We start from the raw sequence: 25,160 nt of genomic DNA on the forward strand, positions 1-25,160 counted from the left end.
CAAACCCCCTGCACCTGGCTGGTTGTTGTGCATGCTGCTAGACGCAAGTGGAAAAGTATGAGTGGGGCTGATGCCAACCCAATCATAGTAGACCGTGAAATATAGGGTCCTATAGTGAGTAGAGCCAATTAGATGTCGTATTTTTAGTGACATTTACAGTGGCAATTGTGAAGGAAGGGCTTAGTTGCCCCACCTGACATTAATTATCCAATCCCCTCTCCCCATTACCACATACAGTTATAGTACCTATGTTAAAGTTACCTTCCTATAACCAATCACGTTGCATGTTAGGTTTTTAAGATATTGCGCGTCAGTGATGACGAGTTTTTGATATATGCGTTTTTTCTGAAATTAAGTGGAGTTTTAAGCGAGAAGGAAGATCGAGCAGTTGCTGATGTTCATTGAACGCCCCGTTTTTTGTACTTGCCATTAAACAGACTCCCTTTGCCAAACTATTGAGTTGTCATAATTATTTGATGCAAGAGTAAGAATATGCATCCCCATCTATCTCAAGGGTGCTGCTACTCATCTTAAAGGGCTGTTTGGAGACCCCCCAGTCAACTGAGCCAGCTGGGGTCCATCCAGTTCAACTGTACTCCCCACCCACACCACGCTTACCATATTAGTTGCAGTAGGTTGTCTGTATCCGGCGTCCCAGGCGAACACGAGCACTCATCTGCAACGGGGCGGCTGTCTATGGAAATGACATCCCAAACCCAAACAGCAAGAAAGCTAGGATTTTGCAAGCCAATCACACGGGGCAGAGGAAGGAGGGGAAAGGGAGAAATGCCAGGGGAGGGGTTGGGTGGGAACCAGGAAAAGGGATTGGAGAGCGAGAAAACAAGTAAATTATGCAGAGGGGGAAAGTGTGGAAGATGGGGGTAAGAGGGGCTGGAGAACAAGAGAAAAAGTAAGGAACGCAAAGGGGAAAGAGAGCAAGATGTGGGGGGTAAGAGGGGCTGTAGAACGAGAGAAAAAGTAAAGAAACCAGAGGGAAAGAGCTCAAGATGGGGGGGCAAGAGGGGCTAGAGAAAGAGGGAAAAAGCAAAGAACACAAAGGGGAAAGAGAACAAGATGTGGGGGGAAAAGGGGCTGGAGAATGAGAGAAAAATGTAAGAAAGCAGAGGGAAAGAGAGTAAGATGGGGGCAAGAGGGGTTGGAGAACGAGAGAACAAGTAAAGAAACCAGAGCGAAAGAGAGCAAGATGGGGTGCAAGAGGGGGGCAGTCACCTGGAAAGGTGCGGCTGTAAGCAGGGCACTTGTGCACGGCCCTGCTTTCAATGGGAAATGTTTTCAATGCAGAGTGACCAGATCAAGTGTTCTGCTTAAAATTCATACTGTCACTGAACAAAAACAACCTCCAGTGCACATGGCAGTGACGCACGACATGGTTGCATAGCCTACCATAACTGGCAAATTGCTTTGGTTTTTCCATTTTTCCTTGCAACCATAACCTCCCTTTAACAGAAGTTTTTTCAATGAATTTCATAGATTTCTACCAGTGCACCTTAATTTACCAGCAACTTCCTAATTTCTCTTCACAAACGTTGTGCTTAAAAAAATCATTCTCCCTGCCACTTAGTAGCTAGGACGTCCGCAGACAGTATCACTCGTCAGCGGTTGTACCTGGGGACAGGTGGCATCAATATTACCCAAAATCACAGGGGCACACAATATTCTTTTTTGTTTTTGTAGAAAAATTATACATAGAGCGACAATCCAAACAATCAGTATAGTTATGTTTTACAACCATCATAACATTTGAAAATGAAATACTGTTTTCAAAATGATAACACAATATTATAGATTGCACCAAATATTGAAGAAAACTGTACACCCTGTGTAAACAATTCTCTTCAACGTCTGACAGGCACTGAGGCACAACATGTATTGCAGTGAGGAGGATAATTTCAGCAGTTTAGTGGGTAAACAGTATCTTTGCATTTGATGTATGTAATTTTAACTAAATATAAACATTATATATAAGAATGGAAATGGCAAGCGCTCTGGAATAGCTAGAGCTCAATTTTCCAGAAGAAGATATAACTGAGGAACATCCTAATAATGGTAGATTATTTCATATATTTTACAAAACAATCACACCCTATTACATATACATAAACTATTAAACTCTGTTACATATCTCTTATACTTCACGATCTAGAACAAAAAAAAGAAACTAATTATGAGGAAAAGAAAAAGAACACCTTTGTAAATAGATAAGATAACATTGAAAGTCAGATGAAGAAACGTGTACCGATGAATCAAGTTACAAATCAAATTACAGAACTGTTCACATATGTAGAAAATCATGTCATTCGAAATATTGATTTCCATTGCCCTACCTGTACCCGTTACCCTTTCCCCCATCAATCATTCCAAGAAGATATTAGCGATCGAAGGTTTCAGGACATTTCTATCCCTAATTCACCCAGTCATGAACATATACCACCGCAAGTTCCCCTAATTTTGTTTCCCATAGTGATCCCAAGTATATTAATGTAAATATCATCTAAGTACGCGTCATTCTTTTTAAAACCACAGCTTGAGGTCTGCGGACTATATACATAACCTCATCATATACTGATGTCACACAATGTGCTGGCATTTGTGAACAGACTGCCACATCCACGGCAACAGTGACACACTTTTATTAGTTCAGGAACGTGAGGGCCCAGTAACGGTTCCAATAGCACCCCCAAGTGACGTCACCCAATGGTGCGGACGTTCACAAAAAAAAAACAATGTGTCCACAACAGCATGACACACTTTTAATTAGTGCACCTTGTGACTATTCACTGCATTTCATCACTTCACCTCAGAGGGGAGGCCTTTCCTGTGAGGCTAAGGAGGTGAGCCTGCAAAGCAACATTCCCCTTAGGGGTGGCGTTAAGCGGGATCTCACAGGGAGAGACCCCCCTCTTGGGGACAATCGCTCCTGTTCCGTGGAGGAATTTTCTAATCCTCTTTCCTATGAAACCCAGAGACCTTCAATATCCATCCTGAACAAACTGCTGTTTGCTGTTGTAATATTTCTTCTTTTACTCATTTAAGACCTGAAACAATTGAGAAGAGGAAGAGTAAAATAAACATGAAGAATTACAATAGGTTGGCACCCAATACTGAGAAAAAGAAGAGTAAAGGAGTAATAACAAACACGCCTTCATTTAAGCCAGACAGTACTGGGAAGAGTTGGCACCAAGGAGGCATAAAGAATACCCCCTGGAAACAAAGGAAGGACTGTGCTTCTCCACTGGGGAGGACCCAGAAACATTGGATAAATACAGAGGAAGGAATGGCTGAAGAGAGAAGCTGGCATCGAGCATGCACCACCCAGGAAGCTCAATCCTGTGGACGAGAAGCTGATCCTCAGTCGAAAGGCGATGGGAAGCTGTTGGGGAACTGCTAGGTGAGCCGGCGAGGAACCGACTCACTTGAAGTTTGGGAAAGTCCAGACAGTGGCTTGGCTTCAAGCAGGTGGACCGTGTAGTCCGCAAACAGCACTGGAACCACCAAACCAATGGCTCACTGCAGCCGCGGAGAAACAAGAGAAACCAGAGAGAGAAACGCTGGGAGCATTTACCGAAGAGAAGCCAGCCCACGACCCCAGGAAGAAACAATGACGTGCACTCACCAAGTCAAATGGAGCAGCAGGAGACCCGCAAGGAGTCCGGGGAAGTACAAGAATGGTAATAAAATTGAAGAACCATACAGGAAACATCTCCCTCATCACAGTGATTGTGAAAACCATAGTGTGAGTGAAGAAACATACAAGAGTAATCTCCCTCGTCACAGAAAGTGTGAAGTTTATAAAATCAGTCAAGAAGACTATGGGAGCTATTCCCCTCATCCCAATAGTCAGGGAAACGACAAAACAAGTCTAGAAATTCTTGGGGACATCGCCCTCGTCGTAGTATTTAGAAGAGCAATAATGTGAACCAAGGCCAAGAAAGCAGAAGAGAGACACAAACTGCATGACAATTCTGTAAAGAGCCAGACCCGGGTATAGAGGCACTTAAACAGAAGAGTCATTTTACTTTTGAGAAAGACTGGAGAAGCCCCTTTGAGGAACTGCAGGGACTAATCATTGCAAGGGACGATAAGAAGATCAACCACTAAGGCTGAGCAAGCCTTGCCAGGAGAAGGGAGTCATTCTCCTGGGCCCCTGCTGAGCAAGCCTTACCAGGAGGAGGGAGTCACTCTCCTGGGCCCCTGCTGACCAAGCCTTGTCAGGAGAAGGGAGTCACTCTCCTGGGCCCCTGCTGACCAACCCTTGCCAGGAGAAGGGAGTCATTCTCCTGGGCCCCTGCTGAGCAAGCCTTGCCAGGAGAAGGGAGTCACTCTCCTGGGCCCCTGCTGAGCAAGTCTTGCCAGGAGAAGGGAGTCACTCTCCTTCCTGGGCCCCTGCTGAGCAAGCCTTGCCAGGAGAAGGGAGTCATTCTCCTGGGCCCCTGCTGACCAAGCCTTGCCAGGAGAAGGGAGTCATTCTCCTGGACCCCTGCTCAGCAAGCCTTGCCAGGAGAAGGGAGTCCCTCTCCTGGGCCCTTGCTGAGCAAGCCTTGCCAGGAGAAGGGAGTCACTCTCCTGGACCCCTGCTGAGCAAGCCTTTCCAGGAGAAGGGAGTCACTCTCCTGGGCCCTGAGCAGGCCAAAAAGGGCAGTATTCTTTTGGCACCACCTCATGCACTGCCACACCCAGACCTACCACCCAACTGCCCTCAGAAAGACGGCTCCTTTCACAGGACGTAGAGGCACCTCATCTACTGCGCCCTCATTTTCCTCTCCTGCCACAACTCGTTCCACCACAGTGAGGCAAATAATTCCTCCTGCTGCATCACAGGCCATACAGGAGGCAGTTGACTGATACCTTCACCGGACAACTGTCTTATATGTGTGCTATGATGCACTCATCTGCAGGAGTTAGCAATTCCACAGCGTCTTCGAGGCTGCTGTGAAGGCCATGAAAGGAATTGCCTGCTACCTTTGTTTTTCTTACCAGTGCTCAACATCTTCCCTTCTCCACCTTTCCCGCCCTTATAGTGGTTCGTGCCCCTCCCCTCCTTTTGTCAAAAAAATGAAAAAGAACAAAAAAAACACTAAAATAGGCTCCACTGGGAACCACCTTTCAAAGTTTAAAAATAGAATTTAAAACATGGTGTATAATAGATTCTTATGGAGTCCACCTGCTTTATGTTGATGCATAAAGCGGGCGGGTTCCATTAGAATCTCCAGCAATTCCATTGGCATGAAAATCTATGCCGGTGCAAATACAGTAGCATTTGTAGAACCCAGCAAAAAAAGGTGACAGAAATGAAGTTCTGTTCCATCTCCTCTTCTCTGACATACAAACAATTAAAAATGCAGTGTGGCGCGTATAGAAGGTCTTAAGGCCGTAGTCACGGCTTTTACTCCTTTCATTCACATTACAACATCCAAGACCATGAGCTCCCTTCTGTGTTTCTTCACCCTTGATGTCCGCGGATGCGAGAACCTGTCCGCGGAATGGATGATCAAAAAAAACGGGAAAGGAAGCTGTATGAACTTTAATCCTTTTACTACACAAAGTAAACTTACTAGTATGTCCATAGTATTTGATATGCTATGACAGTGAGTATCCACATTCTTTGAAGCATTCAACCCATTATTGCAAGCATTCAAACTAAGTAAACATACCATTACTATTATGCCCATAGCCAATCGCCACATTGTTGCACACATTCAACCAAACTTAACATCTTTTTGTGCCCATAGCCAGTGGCCATATTGTTCCAAGTGTTGACATGTGCAGGGGCCAGATTGTTCCGGGCATGTCCTTCGATCATGCCTCAAACAATAAGCCACTGGCCTTGGCCACAACAATATGGATTATTATTTCTACTAATACTATATCCATACTCAGCATCAAACCCACAGTTGTGTTAACAGACAATTACACAAAGTGTTTCTTTTCCTCTTTCCCTTACCCTCCCCAGACAATCTTTCAACCTCAAAATAACCAGAAAGAGTTTTAAGTGCTTTGCTGTCTGTGGACTATGGGTGCAGTATGCGATTCCAACATGGCGTCCATTTAAAAAGTTGTCACACACTTTACATTTTTAATTGACCAATGAGCAACCGTGTAGAGTGAGCGCAAACGTTACGTGCCTCTCTGATTCGTCCAAGGGCATCCGCGGACACCGAATCAGGAAGGGAGTCCTCGGACCGGAGATATTACACATTTTTAGGAACCTACTTTTGGGCCATGTTTAAAAATTCTACTGGATAGATTAAAACCAAATTTTAAAAAAGCGCACATTCGGGACGAGGCTGCCGCTCGTCTCACAAGGTGCAAATCCATCCAGCAGTTTGGGCTGTAGCCGCAAGCAAAAATGTTTTACATTCATGTCTATCAGGATTTCAAATGTTTTGGGACCCCCCCTTTAACTTTTGCCCCCTTGACAAATTTGCATGAAACGTCGGGGAAATAATTCAGAGTTGGCTGTATACTTTTTTCCGAAAGTTTTGTGACCATTCAATGAACGGCGCTAAAGATATAAGCCGCCCATAAACTGCTTTTCCTATAGGTTGAGCAAGTTTACCATTACAAGGTTACTACGGCAGAGCCTATCATATGATATGATAGTTTATTATAGCACGCCTATACACAAATGTTTCAAGGCGCTATGAGGAAGGGGAGAGGAAAAGGGGACAAGACAACGATCTTACTAGGCCCAGTGACATTGAAATCACGCAAGTGCAGGGGAGAGGAGAGAAGTGCCAGGGGAAGGGGAGGAGGAGCAAGTGCAGGAAATAGGATCGAAACATTGAGGAAAAAAAATTAACAAAAAAAACAGAACAAAAAGAAGCGTGGCCAGCAAGAGGCAGTGCAGGCGGTTGAGTGCAGAAAGCAAGTGTAAGTGCAGGTAGGGGAACTGTAGGGATGCAGATACAGCCCTAAGTGAAGGGGTGCCAGGAGGCAGTGCGGGTGTGCAACTGAGAAGGCAGGAACCAGGGCCCGTGGTTCAGAGGGTAACCAGGTGACCAGTGCAGTATCAGACAGGAGATCAGCAGAGGAGAGAAAGAGAGAAGGACGATGCAAAGAGGAAGGTCTTGAGCTGCTTCCGGAAGCGGAGATGGTACTGCTCAAGTTTCAGAGTGGCAGGGAGGCTGTTCCAGAGGGAGGCGCCAGTCAAGGTAAGATGTCTGCCCCCAGCTCGTTTCTAGGAAAAGTGACTGACCGGCAAGGAGTTGGAGATGGTGGAGCAAAGAGCTCGAGAAGAGATACATCTGAAGAGAAAGCTGGAGAGATTTTGGTCCCCCTTGTGGACAATGAAAAGGGTTTTGAACTTTATCCTTGCAGCCGCAGGGAGCCAATGGAGAGATTTCAGAGCTCGGGAGATATGATCCCAGGGCTTGAGTACAAGGACAAGTCTTGCAGTCCTGTTCTGGATGAGTTGCAGAGGACGGAGAGTAGAGGCGGGCAGATTTAAAAAGAGGCTGTTACCGTAGTCAAGCCTAGAGCGAACCAGAGCTCTAGAGACAGTGAGCTTCTGGGGGAAGGAGAGGAAAGGAAGAATACCTCTATGGAGGTGCACTTGGCAGTTTGACTTCTTAGAGATGTCGTAAGTGTGAGGAGAGAAGGAGAGTGTGGAGTTGAAGATAACCCAGAGGTTCTTAGCATCACAGGTGGGAGCAGGAAGAGGGCCAAGAGAGGCTGGCCAGAGTGTGAAGGGAAAGAAGGGTGCAGGTGTGCCAATGAGGAGGATCTCGTCTTGCTGGCATTCAGGCAGAGATCATTGGTGGCACACCACTCTTGGATAGCAGACAGACAATCCGGGATGAGAGAAGGAGAAGAGGCGGCAGAACGGAGTTTGAAAGCAATATGGGTGCCATCCCCATACCACTGGAAGTTGGGGCAGAGAGCAGCAATGCATTGGGCAAGAGGTGCCAGATATTGGTTGAACAATCAGGGAGAAAGGTCGGCCCCCTTGGGAACACCACAGGTGGAGAGGGAGAGGAGAGGAAGGACCCAAGTTGGACCTCAGAGGGTCGGTCAGAGAGGAAACCAGTCAGCCAGACCAGGGCCTGATCGGTGATGCCCAGGTCATCACGGAGCCGGTTGAGCAGGATGGCATGGTTGACCATGTCAAAGGCAGAGGACAGATCAGGTAGGATGAGGACAGAGGAGAGAGTAGAGTCAAGGTTAGAGAGCAGGTCTTCACGGATGTTCAGGAGAGCATTTTCCGTGCATCTGGCTGCTCTGAAGCCAAACTGATAGTCATGGAGACAACCAACAGATTCAGTGTGAAGATTAAGCTTGGAGATGGCCAGCTTTTCCAGGAGTTTGCCCAGAAAAGGAGTCATAGAGATCGGGTGATAGTTAGCCAGAAGGGAGGGGTCGGCTGAGGGTTTCTTGAGAAGATGGTGCACAAGAGAGTGCTTCAGGGGGGAGGGGAACGTTCCAGAGGTGAAGGAGTGGTTGCAGAAGTCAGCCAAGGCTGGAGTGAGGATGTCAATGTGGTCCTTGATGGTTTTTGAAGAACAGAGAAGAACCTGTTTTGACAAGGTTTTCATAGATAGGACTTGTCTAGAAACCTCATCAGGGGAGAAGAGAGGAAAGGCAGAGAAGGGAGGGGGAAGAGGTGGAGGAAAGACTGGAGGGAGAAGCAGGAGAAGCTGAGACGGTGGACAGGATGCCTTGGGTTTTTGAGATGAAGTGCGAAGCCAGGGCCATGCGGAGGGCCTGGTAGGGAACAAGAGAGGTAGAGACTGCAGCAGGACAGGCCAGCTCCTTGCAGATTTTGAAAGGCTTGGATGTGGGCTCTCTTCTTAGTGCAGACAGAGAGACGGTATTTCCTTTGGGGCAGGCAACAGGCCAGTTTGGCAGAGGATGTAAAGGAAGCCCGCCATTTCCTCTCAGCCACCCTGCACTTGTGTTTAAGGGTGACAAGATCAGAGTCATACCAAGAGTTGAACTTGACTTTAGGCTTCATGCGGATCCTCATGACAGGGGCAAGAACATTGCGAGTATCAGAGATAGAAGAGTAGAGCATGGACAGGGCTGCATCAGGATGAGAGATAGCCAAAGGTGGAGGGGGAGGGGAGAAAGTGGCAGCAAAAGCCTCAACTGATACACGCTTCAGAGGTCGGATGACTGAGAAGGTGGGTGGCAATGTGCGGGTAGGCATGGCCTGAGGGGTAGAGGGAGAGATGATATACACACACACACACACACACACACACGCACACACAGACACAGACACATAGGATGGGTCATATGGGGAGGTATAGAGAGATAGAGGGTTTAAAAAGATGGAGGCTAAACTAAGGAGACCCCAAACCCCCAAAAAAGGGACAGAGGTGGGGCAATGCGGTCCAAAAAAGGACAAAAGAAAATCGATCAAAAAGGGATGGCAACGCTACACACATGCAAAAAGTTAATTTTGACTGGTTAAAGCAAAAACACAAACTTGAAAACACTCCACAGAAGTAGCCAGTTCCATAAAGAACTGCTGAAAATTGTTAGGGTTGAAATACAAGAGGTTCTTTAGCCCCGCCTGTTTTCTCAAATGATAAAGTGGGGCAGACATAGCCGGCCTTAGGGCAGGGCCGCCTGGGTGACTGCCTGGGGCGCCTCTAGCCCCTTGCCACGCCAGCTCGGGGGAATGTTTCAAGTGATGCCCAGAACGAGTGTGAAGGGATAAGGCGCAGCGGGTGCCCTGTTGAAATTACATAACAATCGGGCGAGGAAAGCATTGTCGATGGGCGCCTATTGAAAAATGTGGCACCAAACGCCCCCCAGCTGCCCACCCCCCACATGACCAGGGGCAGAGTTTAAAAGAAAGCGCTGATATTGTAATTACATGTTTAAATCTTAATTTCACTGGTGTCTGTCATTGTATGTTTTGAAATGTGAAGTTATTCGTTTGTTAGTTATGTCTATATATGTTTTCGAGCAAAACGTTGACGATAAGTAGATGTGAAAAAATAGAACCTACTGGCACCTAGAATCCCACCATCCAGGCCATGAGCGGCCCGAAACGGAGGCATCTCGTATGGGCGGTTCTGTATATGCAGCAGTATGGGGGAGGGGGAACCTGTTGAACAGAAGACTGCATGCCATGGCAGAACAGTGGGGGGGGGGTGTGTTGCCCGGACACTGCACGCTACATTTACTTTAGAGAACACACATGTTTAACACAAATGTACAGCTTGGGGACAAGCAAAGTAATATTTTCCAATGTAACACGATTAGGTCACGTGCCACAGCTGGGATTAGAACCCAGGTCTCTTGGGCGAGGCTCAGTCACCGGATACAGTACAAGGCACTGGGATGGTCAGCTGGATGGGTCGGCAGGATTGGCTATCCATGTTGGTAAATGTCACACCTGGGGCCCCTGCTCGCTTTTATCCATGCTGGTAAATGTCACAGCTAGTGTCCCTGCTCGCTGTTATCCATGCTGGTAAATGTCACAGCTAGTGTCCCTGCTCGCTGTTATCCATGCTGGTAAATGTCACACCTGGGGCCCCTGCTCGCTATTATCCATGCTGGTAAATGTCACACCTAGTGTCCCTGCTCGCGGCTATCCATGTTGGTAAATGTCCCACTTGGGGCCCGTGCACGCTGTTATCCATGCTGGTAAATGTCACACCTGGGGCCCCTGCTCGCTATTATCCATGCTGGTAAATGTCACACCTAGTGTCCCTGCTCGCGGCTATCCATGTTGGTAAATGTCCCACTTGGGGCCCGTGCACGCTGTTATCCATGTTGATAAATGTCACACCTAGTGTCCCGGCTCGCGGCTATCCATGTTGGTAAATGTCCCACTTGGGGTCCCTGCTTGCTGTTATTCATGTTGATAAATGTCACACCTAGTGTCCCTGCTCGCGGCTATCCATGTTGGTAAATGTCCCACCTGGGGGCCCTGCTCGTGACTATCAATGTTGGTAAATGTCCCACTTGGGGTCCCTGCTCGCTGTTATCCATGCTGGTAAATGTCACACCTAGTGTCCCTGCTCGCTTTTATCCATGCTGGTAAATGTCACACCTAGTGTCCCTGCTTGCTTTTATCCATGCTGGTAAATGTCACACCTAGTGTCCCTGCTCGCGGCTATCCATGTTGGTAAATGTCACACCTGGGGCCCCTGCTCGCTGTTATCCATGTTGATAAATGTCACACCTAGTGTCCCTGCTCTCGGCTATCCATGTTGGTAAATGTCACACCTGGGGCCCCTGCTCGCTGTTATCCATGCTGGTAATTGTCACACCTAGTGTCCCTGCTCGCGGCTATCCATGCTGGTAAATGTCCCACTTGGGGCCCCTGCTCGCTGTTATCCATGTTGGTAAATGCCACACCTGTGGTCCCTGGTTGCTGTTATCCATGCTGGTAAATGTCACACCTGGGGCCCCTGCTCGCTGTTATCCATGCTGGTAAATGTCACACCTAGTGTCCCTGCTCGCGGCTTTCCATGTTGGTAAATGTCCCACCTGGGGCCCCTGCTCGCTGTTATCCATGCTGGTAAATGTCACACCTAGTGTCCCTGCTCGCGGCTATCCATGTTGGTAAATGTCCCACTTGGGGCCCCTGCTCGCCGTTATCCATGCTGGTAAATGTCACAGCTAGTGTCCCTGCTCGCGGCTATCCATGTTGGTAAATGTCCCACTTGGGGCCCCTGCTCGCTGTTATCCATGTTGGTAAATGTCACACCTGGGGCCCCTGCTCGCTGTTATCCATGCTGGTAAATGTCACAGCTAGTGTCCCTGCTCGCTGTTATCCATGTTGGTAAATGTCCCACTTGGGGCCCCTGCTCGCTGTTATCCATGTTGGTAAATGTCACACCTGGGGCCCCTGCTCGCTGTTATCCATGTTGGTAAATGTCCCACCTGGGGGCCCTGCTCGAGGCTATCCATGCTGGTAAATGTCACAGCTAGTGTCCCTGCTCGCGGCTATCCATGTTGGTAAATGTCCCACTTGGGGCCCCTGCTCGCTGTTATCCATGCTGGTAAATGCCACACCTGTGGCCCCTGGTCGCTGCTATCTGCGCGTGCGCTCTCGTTGGCTCGGGCACACGTGCTTACTCAGGAAGGGGCAGATGGCAGCCCTGCAGCCCCAGCATCTCAGGGTGTGGTGGGGGTTTTCAGCCTGCTTCCTGCACACCTTGCACTTCCCTTTGCTGCCGCTCGGGGGCGCCCTGGCACGCTTGATGCCGCTTTGTAACTCCTGCATGAGTTGCGCGTCCTGGCAGTGCGCAATGCCCACGATGCGGATGCGCTTGGGATCCCAGACACAGTCCTCTTCCAGATTGGTGCTGGAGGGTGGCAGCCATGCGGTGTCATACCCGTGCTGATGCCAGGTGGCCTGAAGGAGTGGACTGGCAAGGTCTATCTTCTTTACCCTGCCCACACGCACCTTGAGCACGAAGACCACTCTGTTGGCGTCCTGGCAGCCGGCCGGGTAGGCCATGGCCTTGCTCTTGTCCCGGCTGCAGTACACACCAGCCCCCAGCGTGCCCCCGGCGGATGGTTGGAAGCCCTTGCAGACGATGGCCTGGGCACTGGTGTTGGCGGTCCCGTGGTACATGGTGTAGCCGCGGCCCCGCTCAGGTTCCTGGCCCGATTTCAGCTTCTTGCGCTCATCGCTGAAAGCCTTCCATCCACTGAAGTCCAGGGCCATTTCATCACCTGCATCATGGGTGGTAGAAGTCACCAGTAATGCGAAAAATGCCAACACAATCAAGACTTCACATGTGTTACATGTATATGCAGTACAATTAGGCAATATTATATAGCGTCAATACAGCATTATCGGTGCCCCTCATAGCCAACAATGCCTAATTCCACTGTACCCTACTATCGAGGTTCAGCGGTGAGGGACATGCAGTGAGGGTCAGCGGTGAGGGACATGCAGTGAGGATCAGCAGTGGGGAACATGCAGTGAGGGTCAGCGCGCGAGGGACATGCAGAGTGGGTCATGCAGGTGGGACATGCAGGTGGGACATGCAGGTGGGACATGCAGAGCGGGACATACAGAGCGGGACATACAGAGCAGGTCAGCGACGAGGAACATGCAGAGCGGGACATGCAGAGCGGGACATGCAACGAAGGACATGTAGCGAGGGTCAGCAGCGAGGGACATGCAGTGAGGGGCATCAGCGAGGGGCATGCAGTGAGGGGCATGCAATGAGCGTCATGCAACGAAGGACATGTAGCGAGGGTCAGCAGCGAGGGACATGCAGTGAGGGTCATCAGCGAGGGACATGCAGCGAGGGACATGCAGCGAGGGACATGCAGCGAGGGACATGCAGCGAGGGACATGCAGCGAGGGACATGCAGCGAGGGACATGCAGCGAGGGACATGCAGCGAGGGACATGCAGCGAGGGACATGCAGCGAGGGACATGCAGCGGGGACATGCATCGGGGGACATGCAGTGAGGGTCATCAGCAAGGGACATGCAGAGAGGGACATGCAGTGAGGGACATGCAGTGAGGGACATGCAGCGAGGGACATGCAGCGAGGGACATGCAGTGAGGGTCAGCACAAGGGACATGCAGAGTGGGACATGCAGCGAGGGACATGCAGCCAGGGACATGCAGCCAGGGACATTCAGCCAGGGACATGCAGCCAGGGACATGCAGTGAGGCTCAACAGTGAGGGTCAGCAGTGAGGACATGCAGTGAGAGTCATGCAGCGAGGGTCAGCAGCGAGGGTCCGCAGCGAGTGAGGGTCAGGGACATGCAGTGAGGGTCAGCAGCAGGGGATGTGCAGTGTGAGTCAGCAGTGAGGGCCATGCAGTGTGAGTCAGCAGTGAGGGACAGTGTGAGTCAGCAGTGAGGGACATGCAGAGAGGATCAGCAGAGACAGATATGCAGTGAGGCTCACCAGTGAGCATCAGCAGCAAGGGACATGCAGTGAAGGACATGCAGTGAGGGTCATGCAGTGAGGGACATGCAGCGAGGGACATTTAGGGGTCAGCAGCGAGGGATGTTTAGGGGTCAGCAGTGAAGGACATGCAGAGACTGGCATGCAGTGAGGAACATGCAGTGAGAGACATGCAGTGAGGGTCAGTAGACATGCAGAGAGGGACATGCAGAGCGGGACATGCAGAGCAGGACATGCAGTGAGGGACATGCAGTGAGGGACATGCAGCGAGAGTCAGTAGACTTGCAGAGAGGGACATGCAGTAAAGGACATGCAGCAAGGGACATGCAGCAAGGGACATGCAGCAAGGGACATGCCCCAAGGGACATCATCAACAGACATGCAGTGAGAGATGTGCAGTGAGGGTCAGTAGCGAGGGAGATGTAGAGAGGGTCAGCAGACAGGGTCAGCAGAGACAGATATGCAGTGAGGCTCAGCAGTGAGCATCAGCAGTCAGGGACATGCAGTGAGGGTCATGCAGTGAGGTTCATGCAGAGAGGGTCAGTAACGATGGACATCCAGTGAGGGACACGCAGCAAGGGTCAGCGGTGAGGGTCATCAGCAATGGACATGCAGTGAGAGTCAGCAGTGAGGGACATGAAGTGAGGGATATGCAGAGAGGCTCAGCGGCGATGAGTGAGCAGTGAGGGACATGCAGTGAGGGTCAGCAGCAAGGGACTTGCAGAGATGGGTATGCAGTGAGGGACATGCAGTGAGGGTCAGTAGACATGCAGCGAGGTACATGCAGCGAGGGACATGCAGCGAGGGACATGCAGCGAGGGGCATGCAGTGTGAGTTGGCAGTGAGGGGCATGCAGTGTGAGTCAGCAGTAAGGGACATGCAGTGAGGTTCAGCAGAAAGGGACATGCAGAGATGGTCAGCAGAAAGGGACATGCAGTGAGGGTCAATAGACATGTAGCAAAGGACATGAAGTGAGGGACATGAAGCGAGGGGCATGCAGTGAAGGACATGCAGCGAGGGACATGCAGCGAGGGTCAGTAGACATCCAATGAGAGACATGCAGTGAGGGACATGCAGTGAGGGACAAGCAGTGATGGACATGCAGTAAGCGTCAGCAGCATGGGACATGCAGACAGGGTCAACAAAGATGGACATGCAGTGAGGGTAATGCAGTGAGGGACATACTGTTAGGGTCAGTAGACATACCGTGTGGAACATGCATAGAGGGACATGCAGAGAGGGTCAGCAGTGAGGGACATGAAGCAAGGGGTATGCAGTGAGGGACATGAAGTGAGGGACATGAAGTGAGGGACATGAAGCGAGGGGCATGCAGTGAGGGACATGAAGGGGCATGCAGTGAGGGACATGAAGTGAGGGACATGCAGCGAGGGACATGCAGCGAGGGACATGAAGTGAGGGACATGAAGCGAGGGGCATGCAGCGAGGGGCATGCAGCGAGGGACATGAAGCGAGGGGCATGCAGTGAAGGACATGAAGCAAGGGGCATGCAGTGAAGGACATGAAGCAAGGGGCATGCAGTGAAGGACATGAAGCAAGGGGCATGCAGTGAGGGACATGAAGTGAGGGACATGAAGCGAGGGGCATGCAGTGAAGGACATGCAGCGAGGGACATGCAGCGAGGGTCAGTAGACATCCAATGAGAGACATGCAGTGAGGGACATGCAGTGAGGGACAAGCAGTGAGGGACAAGCAGTGAGGGAAATGCAGTGCAGCACATGCAGTGAGGGTCAGTGATCCAGTGGATCACCTTCAGACAGTTTCCATTCCCCCTTTTAAATCTTCCCCACAACAGTTGACTGGAGTGTGTTTACTGGTGGATGTATGAAGTGTAAGTGCCGCTGCTGGGTGTGTGGTTGCTGTTGGCTGCATGGGGTGTAGGTGCCGCTTCTGGGTGTGTGTTTACTGGTGGATGTATGAAGTGTAAGTTCCACTGCTGGGTGTGTGTTTACTGGTGGATGCATAGTGCTGCTGCTGGTTGTGTGGTTGCTGGTGGCTGCATGGGGTGTAATTGCTGCTGCTTGGAGTGTGTTTGCTGGTGGATGTATGAAGTGTAAGTGGCGCTGCTGGGTATGTGTTTGCTGTTGGTTGCTGGTGGCTGCATGGAGTGTAAGTGCCGCTGCTGGGTGTGTGGTTGCTGGTGGCTGCATGGAGTGTAAGTGCTGCTGCTGGGTGTGTGGTTGCTGGTGGCTGCATGGAGTGTAAGTGCTGCTGCTGGGTGTGTGGTTGCTGGTGGCTGAGTAAGTGCCGCTGCTGGGAGTGTGTTTGCTGGTGAATGTATGAAGTATAAGTGCTGCTGCTGGGTGTGTGGTTGCTGGTGGCTGCATGGAGTGTAAGTGCTGCTGCTGGGTGTGTGGTTGCTGGTGGCTGAGTAAGTGCCGCTGCTGGGAGTGTGTTTGCTGGTGAATGTATGAAGTATAAGTGCTGCTGCTGGGTGTGTGGTTGCTGGTGGCTGTAGGGAGTGTAATTGCCACTGGTGGGAGTGTGTTTACTGGTGGATGTATGAAGTATAAGTGCTGCTGCTGGGAGTGTGTTTGCTGGTGAATGAAGTGTAAGTGCTGCTGCTGGGTGTGCGTTTACTGGTGGCTGCATGGAGTGTAAGTGCTTCTGCTGGGCGTATGAGAGTGTGTTTACTGGTGGATGCATAGTGCTGCTGCTGGGTGTGTGGTTGCTGATGGCTCCATGGGGTGTAAGTGCCGCTGCCAGGAGTGTGTTTGCTGGTGGGTGTATGGGAGTGTGTTTACTGGTGGATGCATAATGCTGCTGCTGGGTGTGTGGTTGCTGATGGCTGCATGGGGTGTCAGTGCCGCTGCCGGGAGTGTGATTGCTGGTGGATGTATGAAGTGTAAGTGCTGCTGCTGGGTGTGTGGTTGCTGGTGACTGTAGGGAGTGCAATTGCCACAGGTGGGAGTGTGTTTACTGGTGGATGTATGAAGTGTAAGTGCTGCTGCTGGGTGTGTGGTTTCTGGTGGCTGCATGGGGTATAAGTGCTGCTGCTGGGTGTGTGGTTGCTGGTGGCTGTAGGGAGTGTAATTGCCGCTGGTGGGAGTGTGTTTCCTGGTGGATGTATGAAGTATAAGTGCCGCTGCTGGGTGTGTGGTTGCTGGTAGCTGCATGGGTAGTAAGTGCTGCTGCTGGGAGTGCGTTTGCTGGTGAATGAAGTGTAAGTGCTGCTGCTGGGTGTGTGTTTACTGGTGGCTGCATTGAGTGTAAGTGCTGCGGCTGGGTGTGTGGTTGCTGGTGGCTGCATGGAGTGTAAGTGCTTCTGCTGAGCGTATTGGAGTGTGTTTACTAGTGGATGCATAGTGCTGCTGCTGGGTGTGTGGTTGCTGATGGCTGCATGGGGTGTAAGTGCTGCTGCTGGGTGTGTGGTTGCTGGTGGCTGCATGGAGTGTAAGTGCTTCTGCTGGGCGTATGGGAGTGTGTTTACTGGTGTATGCATAGTGCTGCTGCTGGGTGTGTGGTTGCTGGTGGCTGAATGGGGTGTAAGTGCTGCTGCTGGGTGTGTGGTTACTGGTGGCTGTAGGGAGTGTAATTGCCACTGGTGGGAGTGTGTTTACTGGTGGATGCATGAAGTATAAGTGCCGCTGCTGGGTGTGTGGTTGCTGGTGGCTGCATGGAGTGTAGGTGCTGCTGCTGGGAGTGTGTTTGCTGGTGGATGTATGAAGTGTAAGTGCTGCTGCTGGGTGTGTGGTTGCTGGTGCATGGGGTGTAAGTGCTGCTGCTGGGTGTGTGGTTGCTGGTGGCTGCATGGAGTGTAAGTGCTTCTGCTGGGCGTATGGGCGTGTGTTTACTGGTGGATGCATAGTGCTGCTGCTGGGTGTGTGGTTGCTGGTGGCTGAAAGGGGTGTAAGTGCCGCTGCCGGGAGTGTGTTTGCTGGTGGATGTATGAAGTGTAAATGCTGCTCCTTGGTGTGTGTTTGCTGGTGGCTGCATGGGGTGCAAGTGCTGCTGCTGGGTGTGTGGTTGCTGGTGGCTGCATGGAGTTTAAGTGCCACTGCTGGGAGTGTGTTTACTGGTGGATGTATGAAGTGAAAGAACTGCTGCTGGGTGTGTGGTTGCCGGTGGCTGTAGGGAGTGTAATTGCCGCTGGTGGGAGTGTGTTTACTGGTGGATGTATGAAGTAAAAGTGCTGCTGCTGGGTGTGTGGTTGCTGGTGGCTGCATGGGTGTAAATGCTGCTGCTGGGAGTGAGTTTACTGGTGGATAAATGAAGTGTTAGTGCCACTGCTGGGTGTGTGGTTGCTGGTGGCTGCATGGGGTGTAAGTGCTTCTGCTGGGAGTGTGTTTGCTGGTGAATGAAGTGTAAGTGCTGCTGCTGGATGTGTGTTTACTGGTGGCTGCATGGAGTGTAAGTGCTGCTGATGGGTGTGTGGTTGCTGGTGGCTGCATGGAGTATAAGTGCTTCTACTGGGCGTATGCGAGTGTGTTTATTGGTGGATGCATAGTGCTGCTGCTGGGTGTGTGGTTGCTGGTGGCTGAATGGGGTGTAAGTGCTGCTGCTGGGAGTGTATTTGCTGGTGGATGTATGAAGTGTAAGTGCTGCTGCTGGGTGTGTGGTTGCTGGTGGCTGCATGGGGTGTAAGTGCTGCTGCTGGGAGTGTATTTGCTGGTGGATGTATGAAGTGTAAGTGCTGCTGCTGGGTGTGTGGTTGCTGGTGAATGAAGTGTAAGTGCTGCTGCTGGGTGTGTGGTTGCTGGTGGCTGCATGGAGTGTAAGTGCTTCTGCTTGGCGTATGGGAGTGTGTTTACTGGTGGATGCATAGTGCTGCTGCTGGGTGTGTGGTTGCTGGTGGCTGAATGGGGTGTAAGTGCCGCTGCCGGGAGTGTGTTTGCTGGTGGATGTATGAAGTGTAAGTGCTGCTCCTTGGTGTGTGTTTGCTGGTGGCTGCATGGGGTGTAAGTGCTGCTGCTGGGTGTGTGGTTACTGGTGGCTGTAGGGAGTGTAATTGTCACTGGTGGGAGTGTGTTTACTGGTGGATGCATGAAGTATAAGTGCCACCGCTGGGTGTGTGGTTGCTGGTGGCTGCATGGAGTGTGGGTGCTGCTGCTGGGAGTGTTTTTGCTGGTGGCTGCATGGAGTGTAAGTGCCACTGCTGGGAGTGTGTTTACTGGTGGATGTATGAAGTGTAAGTGCTGCTGCTGCTGGGTGTGTGGTTGCTGCATGGGGTGTAAGTGCTGCTGCTGGGTGTGTGGTTGCCGGTGGCTGTAGGGAGTGTAATTGCCGATGGTGGAGTGTTTTTACTGGTGGATGTATGAAGTATAAGTGCTGCTGCTGGGTGTGTGGTTGCTGGTGGCTGCATGGGTGTAAGTGCTGCTGCTGGGAGTGAGTTTACTGGTGGATAAATGATGTGTTAGTGCCACTGCTTGGTATGTGTTTATTGGTGGATGTATGAAGTGTAAGTGCCGCTGCTGAGAGTGTGTTTGCTGGTGGATGCATGGAGTGTAAGTGCTGCTGCTGGGTGTGTGGTTGCTGGTGGCTGCATGGAGTGCAAGTGCTGGTGCTGGGAGGAGTGTGTTTGCTGGTGGATGTATGAAGTGTAAGTGCTGCTTCTGGAAGTGTGGTTGCTGGTGAATGAAGTGTAAGTGCTGCTGCTGGGTGTGTGTTTACTGGTGGCTGCATGGAGTGTAAGTGCTTCTGCTGGGCGTATGGGAGTGTGTTTACTGGTGGATGCATAGTGCTGCTGCTGGGTGTGTGGTTGCTGATGGCTCCATGGGGTGTAAGTGCCGCTGCCAGGAGTGTGTTTGCTGGTGGGTGTATGGGAGTGTGTTTACTGGTGGTTGCATAATGCTGCTGCTGGGTGTGTGGTTGCTGCATGGAGTGTAAGTGCTGCTGCTGGGTGTGTGGTTGCTGGTGACTGTAGGGAGTGCAATTGCCACAGGTGGGAGTGTGTTTACTGGTGGATGTATGAAGTGTAAGTGCTGCTGCTGGGTGTGTGGTTTCTGGTGGCTGCATGGGGTATAAGTGCTTCTGCTGGGTGTGTGGTTGCTGGTGGCTGTAGGGAGTGTAATTGCCGCTGGTGGGAGTGTGTTTACTGGTGGATGTATGAAGTATAAGTGCCGCTGCTGGGTGTGTGGTTGCTGGTGGCTGCATGGGGTGTAAGTGCTGCTGCTGGGAGTGCGTTTGCTGGTGAATGAAGTGTAAGTGCTGCTGCTGGGTGTGTGTTTACTGGTGGCTGCATGGAGTGTAAGTGCTGCTGCTGGGTGTGTGGTTGCTTGTGGCTGCATGGAGTGTAAGTGCTTCTGCTGGGCGTATGGGAGTGTGTTTACTGGTGGATGCATAGTGCTGCTGCTGGGTGTGTGGTTGCTGGTGGCTGCATGGGGTGTAAGTGCTGCTGCTGGGTGTGTGGTTGCTGTTGGCTGCATTCAGTGTAAGTGCTGCTGCTGGGTTTGTGTTTGCTGGTGAATGAAGTGCAAGTGCTGCTGCTGGGTGTGTGGTTGCTCGTGGCTGCATGGAGTGTAAGTGCTTCTGCTGGGCGTATGGGAGTGTGTTTACTGGTGGATGCATAGTGCTGCTGCTGGGTGTGTGGTTGCTGGTGGCTGAATGGGGTGTAAGTGCTGCTGCTGGGTGTGTGGTTACTGGTGGCTGTAGGGAGTGTAAGTGCCACTGGTGGGAGTGTGTTTACTGGTGGATGCATGAAGTATAAGTGCCGCTGCTGGGTGGTGGTTGCTGGTGGCTGCATGGGGTGTAGGTGGCGCTTCTGGGTGTGTGTTTACTGGTGGATGTATGAAGTGCAAGTTCCACTGCTGGTTGTGTGGTTGCTGGTGGCTGCATGGGGTGTAGGTGCTGCTGCTGGGAGTGTGTTTGCTGGTGGATGTATGAAGTGTAAGTGCTGCTGCTGGGTGTGTGGTTGCTGCATGGGGTGTAAGTGCTGCTGCTGGGTGTGTGGTTGCCGGTGGCTGTAGGGAGTGTGTTTACTGGTGGATGTATGAAGTATAAGTGCTGCTGCTGGGTGTGTGGTTGCTGGTGGCTGCATGGGTGTAAGTGCTGCTGCTGGGAGTGAGTTTACTGGTGGATAAATGAAGTGTTAGTGCCACTGCTGGGTGTGTGTTTATTGGTGGATGTATGAAGTGTAAGTGCCGCTGCTGGGTGGTGGTTGCTGGTGGCTGCATGGGGTGTAGGTGCTGCTTCTGGGTGTGTGTTTACTGGTGGATGTATGAAGTGCAAGTTCCACTGCTGGGTGTGTGGTTGCTGGTGGCTGCATGAGGTGTAATTGCTGCTGCTTGGAGTGTGTTTGCTGGTGGCTGCATGGAGTGTAAGTGCTGCTGCTGAGTGTGTGGTTGCTGGTGGCTGCATGGAGTGTAAGTGCTGCTGCTGGGTGTGTGGTTGCTGGTGGCTGAGTAAGTGCCGCTGCTGGGTGTGTATTTGCTGATGGATGCATGAAAAGTAAGTGCCACTGCTGGGTGTGTGGTTGCTGGTGGCTGCATGGAGTGTAAGTGCCACTGCTGAGAGTGTGTTTGCAGGTGGATGCATGGAGTGCAAGTGCTGCTGCTGGGTGTGTGGTTGCTGGTGGCTGCATGGAGTGCAACTGCTGCTGCTGATAGTGTGTTTGCTAGTGGATGTATGAAGTGTAACTGCTGCTGCTGGGTGTGTGGTTGCTGGTGGCTGCATGGGGTGTAAGTGCTGCTGCTGGGAGTGAGTTTGCTGGTGGATGTATGAAGTGTAAGTGCTGCTGCAGGGTGTGTGGTTGCTGGTGGCTGCATGGGGTGTAAGTGCTGCTGCTGGGAGTGTGTTTGCTGGTGGATGTATGAAGTGTAAGTGCTGCTGCTGGGTGTGTGGTTGCTGGTGAATGAAGTGTAAGTGCTGCTGCTGGGTGTGTGGTTGCTGGTGGCTGCATGGAGTCTAAGTGCTTCTGCTGGGCGTATGGGCGTGTGTTTACTGGTGGATGCATAGTGCTGCTGCTGGGTGTGTGGTTGCTGGTGGCTGAATGGGGTGTAAGTGCCGCTGCCGGGAGTGTGTTTGCTGGTGGATGTATGAAGTGTAAATGCTGCTCCTTGGTGTGTGTTTGCTGGTGGCTGCATGGGGTGCAAGTGCTGCTGCTGGGTGTGTGGTTGCTGGTGGCTGCATGGAGATTAAGTGCCACTGCTGGGAGTGTGTTTACTGGTGGATGTATGAAGTGAAAGTGCTGCTGCTGAGTGTGTGGTTGCCGGTGGCTGTAGGGAGTGTAATTGCCGCTGGTGGGAGTGTGTTTACTGGTGGATGTATGAAGTAAAAGTGCTGCTGCTGGGTGTGTGGTTGCTGGTGGCTGCATGGGTGTAAATGCTGCTGCTGGGAGTGCGTTTGCTGGTGAATGAAGTGTAAGTGCTGCTGCTGGATGTGTGTTTACTGGTGGCTGCATGGAGTGCAAGTTCTGCTGCTGGGTGTGTGGTTGCTGGTGGCTGCATGGAGTATAAGTGCTTCTACTGGGCGTATGCGAGTGTGTTTATTGGTGGATGCATAGTGCTGCTGCTGGGTGTGTGGTTGCTGATGGCAGCATGGGGTGTAAGTGCCGCTGCCGGGAGTGTGATTGCTGGTGGATGTATGAAGTGTAAGTGCTGCTGCTGGGTGTGTGGTTGCTGGTGGCTGCATGGAGTGTAGGTGCTGCTGTTGGGAGTGTTTTTGCTGGTGGATGTCTGAAGTGTAAGTGCTGCTGCTGGGTGTGTGGTTGCTGGTGGCTGCATGGGGTGTAAGTGCTGCTGCTGGGAGTGTGTTTGCTGGTGGATGTATGAAGTGTAAGTGCTGCTGCTGGGTGTGTGGTTGCTGGTGAATGAAGTGTAAGTGCTGCTGCTGGGTGTGTGGTTGCTGGTGGCTGCATGGAGTGTAAGTGCTTCTGCTTGGCGTATGGGAGTGTGTTTACTGGTGGATGCATAGTGCTGCTGCTGGGTGTGTGGTTGCTGGTGGCTGAATGGGGTGTAAGTGCCGCTGCCGGGAGTGTGTTTGCTGGTGGATGTATGAAGTGTAAGTGCTGCTCCTTGGTGTGTGTTTGCTGGTGGCTGCATGGGGTGTAAGTGCTGCTGCTGGGTGTGTGGTTACTGGTGGCTGTAGGGAGTGTAATTGCCACTGGTGGGAGTGTGTTTACTGGTGGATGCATGAAGTATAAGTGCCACTGCTGGGTGTGTGGTTGCTGGTGGCTGCATGGAGTGTGGGTGCTGCTGCTGGGAGTGTTTTTGCTGGTGGCTGCATGGAGTGTAAGTGCAACTGCTGGGAGTGTGTTTACTGGTGGATGTATGAAGTGTAAGTGCTGCTGCTGCTGGGTGTGTGGTTGCTGCATGGGGTGTAAGTGCTGCTGCTGGGTGTGTGGTTGCCGGTGGCTGTAGGGAGTGTAATTGCCGCTGGTGGAGTGTGTTTACTGGTGGATGTATGAAGTATAAGTGCTGCTGCTGGGTGTGTGGTTGCTGGTGGCTGCATGGGTGTAAGTGCTGCTGCTGGGAGTGAGTTTACTGGTGGATAAATGAAGTGTTAGTGCCACTGCTTGGTATGTGTTTATTGGTGGATGTATGAAGTGTAAGTGCCGCTGCTGAGAGTGTGTTTGCTGGTGGATGCATGGAGTGTAAGTGCTGCTGCTGGGTGTGTGGTTGCTCGTGGCTGCATGGAGTGCAAGTGCTGGTGCTGGGAGTGTGTTTGCTGGTGGATGTATGAAGTGTAAGTGCTGCTTCTGGGAGTGTGGTTGCTGGTGAATGAAGTGTAAGTGCTGCTGCTGGGTGTGTGTTTACTGGTGGCTGCATGGAGTGTAAGTGCTTCTGCTGGGCGTATGGGAGTGTGTTTACTGGTGGATGCATAGTGCTGCTGCTGGGTGTGTGGTTGCTGATGGCTCCATGGGGTGTAAGTGCCGCTGCCAGGAGTGTGTTTGCTGGTGGGTGTATGGGAGTGTGTTTACTGGTGGATGCATAATGCTGCTGCTGGGTGTGTGGTTGCTGCATGGAGTGTAAGTGCTGCTGCTGGGTGTGTGGTTGCTGGTGACTGTAGGGAGTGCAATTGCCACAGGTGGGAGTGTGTTTACTGGTGGATGTATGAAGTGTAAGTGCTGCTGCTGAGTGTGTGGTTTCTGGTGGTTGCATGGGGTATAAGTGCTTCTGCTGGGTGTGTGGTTGCTGGTGGCTGTAGGGAGTGTAATTGCCGCTGGTGGGAGTGTGTTTACTGGTGGATGTATGAAGTATAAGTGCCGCTGCTGGGTGTGTGGTTGCTGGTGGCTGCATGGGGTGTAAGTGCTGCTGCTGGGAGTGCGTTTGCTGGTGAATGAAGTGTAAGTGCTGCTGCTGGGTGTGTGTTTACTGGTGGCTGCATGGAGTGTAAGTGCTGCTGCTGGGTGTGTGGTTGCTTGTGGCTGCATGGAGTGTAAGTGCTTCTGCTGGGCGTATGGGAGTGTGTTTACCGGTGGATGCATAGTGCTGCTGCTGGGTGTGTGGTTGCTGGTGGCTGCATGGGGTGTAAGTGCTGCTGCTGGGTGTGTGGTTGCTGTTGGCTGCATTCGGTGTAAGTGCTGCTGCTGGGTTTGTGTTTGCTGGTGAATGAAGTGCAAGTGCTGCTGCTGGGTGTGTGGTTGCCCGTGGCTGCATGGAGTGTAAGTGCTTCTGCTGGGCGTATGGGAGTGTGTTTACTGGTGGATGCATAGTGCTGCTGCTGGGTGTGTGGTTGCTGGTGGCTGAATGGGGTGTAAGTGCTGCTGCTGGGTGTGTGGTGACTGGTGGCTGTAGGGAGTGTAAGTGCCACTGGTGGGAGTGTGTTTACTGGTGGATGCATGAAGTATAAGTGCCGCTGCTGGGTGGTGGTTGCTGGTGGCTGCATGGGGTGTAGGTGGCGCTTCTGGGTGTGTGTTTGCTGGTGGATGTATAAAGTGTAAGTGCTGCTGCTGGGTGTGTGGTTGCTGGTGGCTGCATGGAGTGTAAGTGCTTCTGCTGGGCGTATGTGCGTGTGTTTACTGGTGGATGCATAGTGCTGCTGCCGGGAGTGTGTTTGCTGGTGAATGTATGAAGTGTAAGTGCTGCTCCTTGGTGTGTGTTTGCTGGTGGCTGCATGGGGTGTAAGTGCTGCTGCTGGGTGTGTGGTTACTGCTGGCTCTAGGGAGTGTAATTGCCACTGGTGGGAGTGTGTTTATTGGTGAATGCATGAAGTATAAGTGCTGCTGCTGGGTGTGTGGTTGCTGGTGGCTGCATGGAGTGTAAGTGCTTCTGCTGGGCGTGTGGGTGTGTGTTTACTGGTGGATGCATAGTGCTGCTGCTGGGTTTGTGGTTGCTGGTGGCTGAATTGGGTGTAAGTGCCACTGCCGGGAGTGTGTTTGCTGGTGGATGTATGAAGTGTAAGTGC

At 51.6% G+C, this 25,160-nt stretch overlaps 1 long non-coding RNA gene across 1 annotated transcript in view; it reads right to left on the reverse strand.

The window, feature by feature from the left end:
- Positions 1–5,527: 5,527 nt before the first annotated feature.
- The window catches only part of LOC138487611 (uncharacterized), a 33,212-nt gene continuing 13,579 nt past the window's right edge, over positions 5,528–25,160 (reverse strand). Inside the window, exon 2 of the long non-coding RNA XR_011274511.1 lies at positions 5,528–12,660. This is a non-coding gene — a long non-coding RNA (uncharacterized lncRNA). The remainder of the gene's footprint in view (positions 12,661–25,160) is intronic.

The sequence above is a fragment of the Ambystoma mexicanum genome, chromosome 9 (assembly GCF_040938575.1).
Source record: "Ambystoma mexicanum isolate Mex_15411 chromosome 9, UKY_AmexF1_1, whole genome shotgun sequence".
In the NCBI taxonomy this organism is placed as follows: domain Eukaryota; kingdom Metazoa; phylum Chordata; class Amphibia; order Caudata; family Ambystomatidae; genus Ambystoma; species Ambystoma mexicanum.